Here is a 6,987-nt window from a genome sequence, read left to right on the forward strand (position 1 = left end):
AGTCTGGACTGCTTGATCTCTTAAATGTTTTTAATGCTGTTAGTTCTTTTGTAAATAAACACTGGTTCTATACCAACCATGTTTTTAATGTACATATTACTTGTAATGATATACCATAATTGATTAACAATTCATTTTACACGTTCAGAGCCTCTATCATGTTGTACAGTCATGGCTGTAGTGTATTTAGGCTTCAAGTCAGCTAGGTGTCTACTCAATAAAGGAAAAGCTCCAGGGGAATCATTGATAGCATTTGTAGTCTCCTTACAAGTCTCACCCATCCCCAGAAGTGGTAAAAATTTAGTTCCCCATCCTCTAAAAACGTTCAGTAACACGTTTTTAAAAGGGTGTGGGATAGTTCCTTTCAAGGAACATGTTCTCAAGTTTTAGACTTTCATAATTAAATGTAGGTTGGTCTGAAATCATCCTAGCTAAACATGTGAACCACCCACGAACAAGACTTTTCTTTCGGGAAAAAGGGTGGTGACCGTCAAAATGTAGATAGCTCTTCGAAAATGTGGGCTTAAGGTAAATGTTGGAGGAAAACCTCCACTTCCTTTCGAGATTGTAGTGTCTAAAAAGTTTGCTGAATTTTAACTAATTTGAGAAGTAAATTTAGAAAATAAATGGTATCATTAAGATAATGTACAGAACTAGTAACCATAGCAGGTACCATCCACAAAAAAAGTAATCTAAAAATCTTGCATTCATTTGATGATGTTTTGTCTGTGTAAAATTGATTTAATTGTGGAGCTTTTCTGCCTGTGCTGAAAAGTGGTTGCTGCCCAGTCAGACATTACTGGTAAACAGTTAAGTAAAACAAATAAATCCCCCTTCACTGCCAGCAAACCCTAATTACCCCACTTGTCATTACTGTCTTTCCTCTCTTGTCACTGTTGGAGCCCCTCTTGCAATTAGTGTCCTCTTTGCCTTTGTCATGGTTGTTAATTATCTGTACTGAAGTATTTTTTTGCTCAATTCACATGCTCTTTTTTGTCAATATAGCTATTCTGTAACATTGCTCTTTGCATCCTCCGTGTAATATGTTTAGTACTGTTTGCTTTTTGTCTTTACCAACAATGTCATTCATTGACTTTCTACAGTGAAATTGACAAGGATGTCATTCTGCTAAGAAGCTGTTAATTCCTTATCTTTTGCATGATAACTCTTTAGAATGTATGTTTCCAACTTGCAACTTAAATGCGCACATTAACGCTTGCAAGCTAATTTTGTGTGCAGTTGCTGCTTTTAATGTCTCTCTAAACCTATGTTGCATTTTACTTCAGTAAAAACGCTCAAGAAACAAGAAAGCTAATACATTTTGAACTCCCAACCTGAAAGCACAAGGCTGTATACACCTTCAAAAAAAAAGGAAGTTAGCCTCCCCTCTGCAACCTAACACCTGTGTTCCTCCTTGCATAGATACCATCTGTCGTTTTCTTGTCTCCATTTTCCTCTCAGGAATTCCAGTAAACAACTCCATGGCCTAGCATGCAGTGGGCATCTGTGAGGGTGTGCCACTCACTTTTTTACAAGTGTCATAATTCTTTGACAGCCTTCCCCCTTTCAAAGTCAGTGCTTCTGCATGGTATTCAATCTCCACTAGGAATCCTAGTACAGGACTAAGCAACCCTGGCATATGTCTTGGACTCACGCATTGAAGAGAAGTGAGAAGGCCAAGCCACTTCTCTACTCATCCTGGCCAGCGCCAACAGGTGGGCAAGGCTGTTGATCATAGTAGGGTTGCATGGGTCACTGTCATGGCTTCATCCCTCTATGCCAGTGGAACTGGCATCTCTAGTCTGTATAGTACAAGTTTGGTTTGCAAGATGTGCAAGCATATTGGTGCCAAGATCGCAGTTCTTGTGGTAACAATTTTATATAAAGCTAGATTTTTGGGGGGAGAAGGTTGCTTTAGGGGTAGCATCAGAGGAGGAGAGTATACACAGTACATACATTAAACAGGTTACGATGCTTCACAACACAGGCACTAAAGGTATTCAGAGAGCAAGATGGTTTGTCAGATGTGGATTTTGGCATATTAATGAAAACCAACACTTCTGTTTGGTAGTTGAGTATACCAGACAGCAGATAGATTGTATGCCATATAGATGCTAATTACCTCAGGAAGTTTCTGTAGCACTATAGGCTGTGCAGCAGCAACAGGAAACTGTGGCATAACATGAGCCACCATTGTGGGCTTTGTTATGCAGTCTGTTGGATAATTTTATGGAGCATTTCACATTAAGTATGCATCATACGAAGATGAGTGATGTCAGAAATGGCCTTTAAAAATTGAATTAAGTACACACACAAGATAATGAAATTGTTTGCAAGTGAAGAAAATGGGGTGAGCAATGTGGTACAGTTAAAGAAGAAAGAATAAAATAAAAAAAGTAACGTATTGAGGAACCTATAGACTGAGCCAGTGTAAAACACAGTGTTACACATACATTTAATTTTTCAGGGATGTGCTCATTATGGTGCTTTGCTTGTGTACTTTAAATGGGGTAGTGGGACTGTATCCCCAGTGTTAGTGTTCTCCAACACTTCCATGTTGGCCTTCTCTGCATTCCATTTACTGGGATATAGTTTTATCATGCTGTAGCGATACACTCTCCTGTGTCCTCTACTGTCACTTCATCAGTCGTTCTCAGCATCAGGTTATAGTGAACTGCTGTTAAATGTAGAGAGACCTTTAAGTGAATTCATACAGTACTTCACAGGGCTACTTACAGAGTTGGGCTTCTTACAGAGTTGGGCTTAACTGCCAGTACTTTGGGTAATGGTAGGTGACTTAATCCGGTACACTTTGGAGAAGCTGTACTCACTACTATCTGCAGATCAGCACCACAGCCCTGCCCTAAGCAGCACATTTGTGACTGATGAGTTCCTGAAACATTTGCTGTTCTGTAATATGCTTGTGCTGCTGCTGTATAACTACTGTTAGAGGGAGACGCCCATACTTTCTTTGTCTGTGTTCTGAGACATTAATTCTGTGCCATGATTACTTCCAGGGGAATCATTAAATGACTGAAGCATACCTCTCAACCCCTTGGCGAAAAAAGTCTGGACAAAGCCTAACAATGGTGGGACAAAGGCCCCAAAATAGGGACATATTTTAAATATTGCTCTTATAAACTTAGAAAGTTGCTAGAGTATCAGGATTTTTCTTGGCATGCATTTTCCTGAAGCAGATGAGTTCTGAAACACAAATGCATGTCATTATCAAGTGACTTCAATCCTCAAATCATCCCATTCACTTGCCAGAAAATCACAAATTTTATGAGGAGCAGATCAAAAATATGAGGCAGAAATCTGGACATTCTGCGAAAATCTGTACAGTTGAGAGGTATACTGAAGATGTGGTTTGCTGCCTTAATGCCAGTTAAGAACATGTGCCGTCAAGGTTGCATCACTGGGTTAAATCAAGAAGTGCAACACCCTGGAAGGAAACTCCTTCCTTTTGCTGTAGGGCAGGAACACTTGCAACTGCTGCTAATCTATCCTGGCATCACTGCAGTGCATATAGGAATTAAACGTGCTTTAGCACAGGCACCGCCAGTTGTCTTGCTGCTACTAATCTGCTTCCTAGTAATAAGATCAAATGCAGTACAATCATGTTAGATAAAAAGGCTCCATCAAGCATGCATATAGCTTCATTCCAGCAATAATTTTAGAAACTGTGCAAAAGTTAAATGCTTATCCCCACGTTAGTTACAATGTTTAATAAGCCTGTAATTTGCATCTGCTGTTAGATATTGCTTCTTGATAGTACACAGTTTAATGTGACATTGCAAGCAGCAGACTTTGTAGGTTTGTTTTCTGTGGTGTGAAGACCTAAAAGGAAAAAATAGATACCAGATACATCTATTGTATACATAGGTCAACAGTAGCACTGACTTAGCATACAAAGTATTTACAGTGCAAAATTTTATACAAAACAATATGCTGCCAACTTAGTTTAGCAGGTAATATCTATGTAATATCCACGTAATGCACAACCAACATTTGACAAAAAATGTGCAGGATATTCACGTATCCCAGTAAGTAAATATGTAGTTGTGTTAATTATGACCACCCCTCTAGCATTATCAACCTTAATTTGTCTTGGTACATGAAAACATTTTATAAAGAGATTGTGCATGATAAGGATGGCAATATCATTCAGCCCAGGATTGTGGAAGGGACAGAAATAAGACATTACGAAGAATGTCATGAAAATGTTGACGTGCTGTAGGTTCAAGATAAGCTTCTGAAAGAGGTCTGTCTGCTGTAGAAACTAGAGCAACCAGGCGTAGGTGGTGGTTTGTGTGTGTGTGTGTGTGTGTGTGTGTGGGGGGGTCATCTTCAGATATTTTGAATCCTTGAACTTTTGAACTTAGTTGATCTGTCCCACTGAGTACAGTGCTGTGTTTTATAGCCTTCAAGCAGGCTTATAGCCTTCAAGCAGGCAACAGGAAAAGGCATGCCAGAAAAAAAAATCCTAGATTTGATTGACTTTTCAGAAATACTTTTCCTACAAATTACATGATCTGTAAGGCAATGTGTAACACAGTTCTGTCTGAAAGCTTTCCTCTTGAGTGCACCACAGTGGGAGCTTAAACATAATTGGAGAACATAATACGTAATCACTTTAAAAAGCAATGATTGTTAAAATGGACAGTACACTTCCATGGTTGTGAAACAAGCTTCCCTTTAAAAAGATCAGTATCTTTCTTTAAAAAAAAAAATGATAAAGCACGCACACAAACGCAACGGAATAAAACCATCACGTAAAAAACATATTTAATAGTAAAACTGGTAAGCGCTTTCGCTATATAAAATAGCTTCTTTGGTCAGAAGAAGCTGTTTTATATAGCGAAAGTGCTTAAAAGTTTTACTGTTAAGTTTATTTTTATATGTAGTGGTTTTATTTAGTAGTGTTTTTGTGTGTGTGCTTTTTTTATCATTTATTTTGGATTTATTTCACACCACACAGTTAACGCTTTGGGCTTTTTTTTGCTTGCTTTGATCTTTCTTTAGAAGTTATATATTTAAAAAAGTAAAATATCATGGGTTATAGCTATCAGACTTCTTGAGAGATAGTAGGTCGTAAAACTTATCGGCTGAACCAGTGGACTTTGTTTCCTCAGTACTGGATTTACAGCTGCTTTCTACTATTTTTAAAGATACGTTGTTAGATGTCTCAGGGACATGGGTACTCTAATGATGAAAGTGGGCGGGAATATATTGGTGCACAGGAATAAAATACTGTAATTTTAAAACCAGTACAGTGCTTAAGTACCTTTTTATTGGTATTTGATGAAGACTTCTTAAAGCAACCACTTAGTAAACATTTCTGAAACTGTAAAACTCAGATTGGCTGGTTCCACTATGAAATATATTCCGATTGTATTTATGCAATTTCAAATTAGTATTTTTTAAATAATAAGATCTTCACTCAGTTGTTTAGATTGAGGCTTTTCATTTGGTGTCATCAATATTTATATCATTAGAGTTCCAGTAGTTCTTTACTACCATTTTCAGCAATAGGGCAGTCTACTATCATCTTTGTTGGCTTTTCAGCTTGTGTGGCTAATTCATTAATGTAACGTCATCCAAATTTATGAAATTGTGTGGCTATGAAGAGGGACAGTTTCTTTTTGTTTTCATGAAACATAGCTTTAAATGTTACTTTTGTTTACCAAGCTTAAATGATCATGTATGCACTTGACATTTATTCAGTTTTATTTTCATTTGTAATTATTTTCACAGACAAAGTAATTGGATGCTGCTTTTTTTGTTTGTTTTTTTTTGTTTGTTTTTTTTTTAACCTTCCAGTGATTTGCAAATAGTCAGCTCATTCTTTTTCCTGTGGAAAATGAGATGGTTGCTAGAGACCATCATCCATTGCGCCATTAGGGTTTTTCTTATTTTGTCATTGTTGGCTGACATGCAGACTGTCAGGTGTGAGTGTCTGCAGTGCCCTTCTGTTGTGTGTGCACATTGCTGCATACACCCCATGACAGCTACCACGCAGACGTGGATTGAGAGTCCATCTGCCGTGTGCAGTGCACCTTTCTTTTCAGTGGCAGTGATTGATTGCCTTCCTTCTCCCAGAAAGGGTGATCCGGTGTCTACTGCTTACTCTTACCCCAGCCTCCTTCAGTAACTGAGCTGCTTATCATCTAGACTCATCTGATGGACAACGCATCATCCCGTAGCACCACGGAGCCTGTCTGGTAAAGTGTACCGCTTTGCAATTAACTGTTGCATGTCTTAATTAAGAAGAAAAAGAAGCAGGTCTTCAATATTTACATGTGGGAAATCATCTTCAGCACCTCTGACCATGCAGATGATTTTAACACTGTAGCTGTGGTACAAGTTTTTATTCACCTGTGGTTAGTATATGTGGTAAGTCAGAATGGGTTACTTTTCATGCACCTTTCACAAAAATAACTAAACATTAACTAAATGCATAAGATAAAATACCAGTACCTTTGTTAAGCTTTTGGGTCAGTTCACCTTTCATAATTAAGTTGCTTTTCTTTGTACTGCTGACCTGACCTTTTACAACCCAGACCAACTCACAGCCTCTTTCACAGCTTGCAGATGATGGATGACCTCCCTTTTCCACCACTACCTCTTCAATGCATCTTCCCACTGTCCAAACGTCACTCTGCCAAACAGCCCTGTTAAATTTACTCGCAAGGGTAGGCATTTGCCCGACCAGAATGTGGCTTCATTGGTTATCTTTTTTCCACCTTATTTGGCCTGAAGTGACCATTGCATAGTAAGGCAGGAAAGAGATTGTTTATACAAACCTCTCCAAAAGCAATATCAATAAATTGGCAACATCTTATAATAACATAGCCAGATTTGCCACTGGATCCCCATTTAGAACCCATCACTGCCAGAATCTCAAACTACTAGGTTGGCTGGAATTGCAAAGTCAGCTTTATACAGCAACTTACAGATGTTCTTCATCTCACATTCTGATCCTAC

This window comes from Protopterus annectens, chromosome 2.part1 (assembly GCF_019279795.1).
Source record: "Protopterus annectens isolate FY-2018-M chromosome 2.part1, PAN1.0, whole genome shotgun sequence".
Classification (NCBI taxonomy): domain Eukaryota; kingdom Metazoa; phylum Chordata; order Ceratodontiformes; family Protopteridae; genus Protopterus; species Protopterus annectens.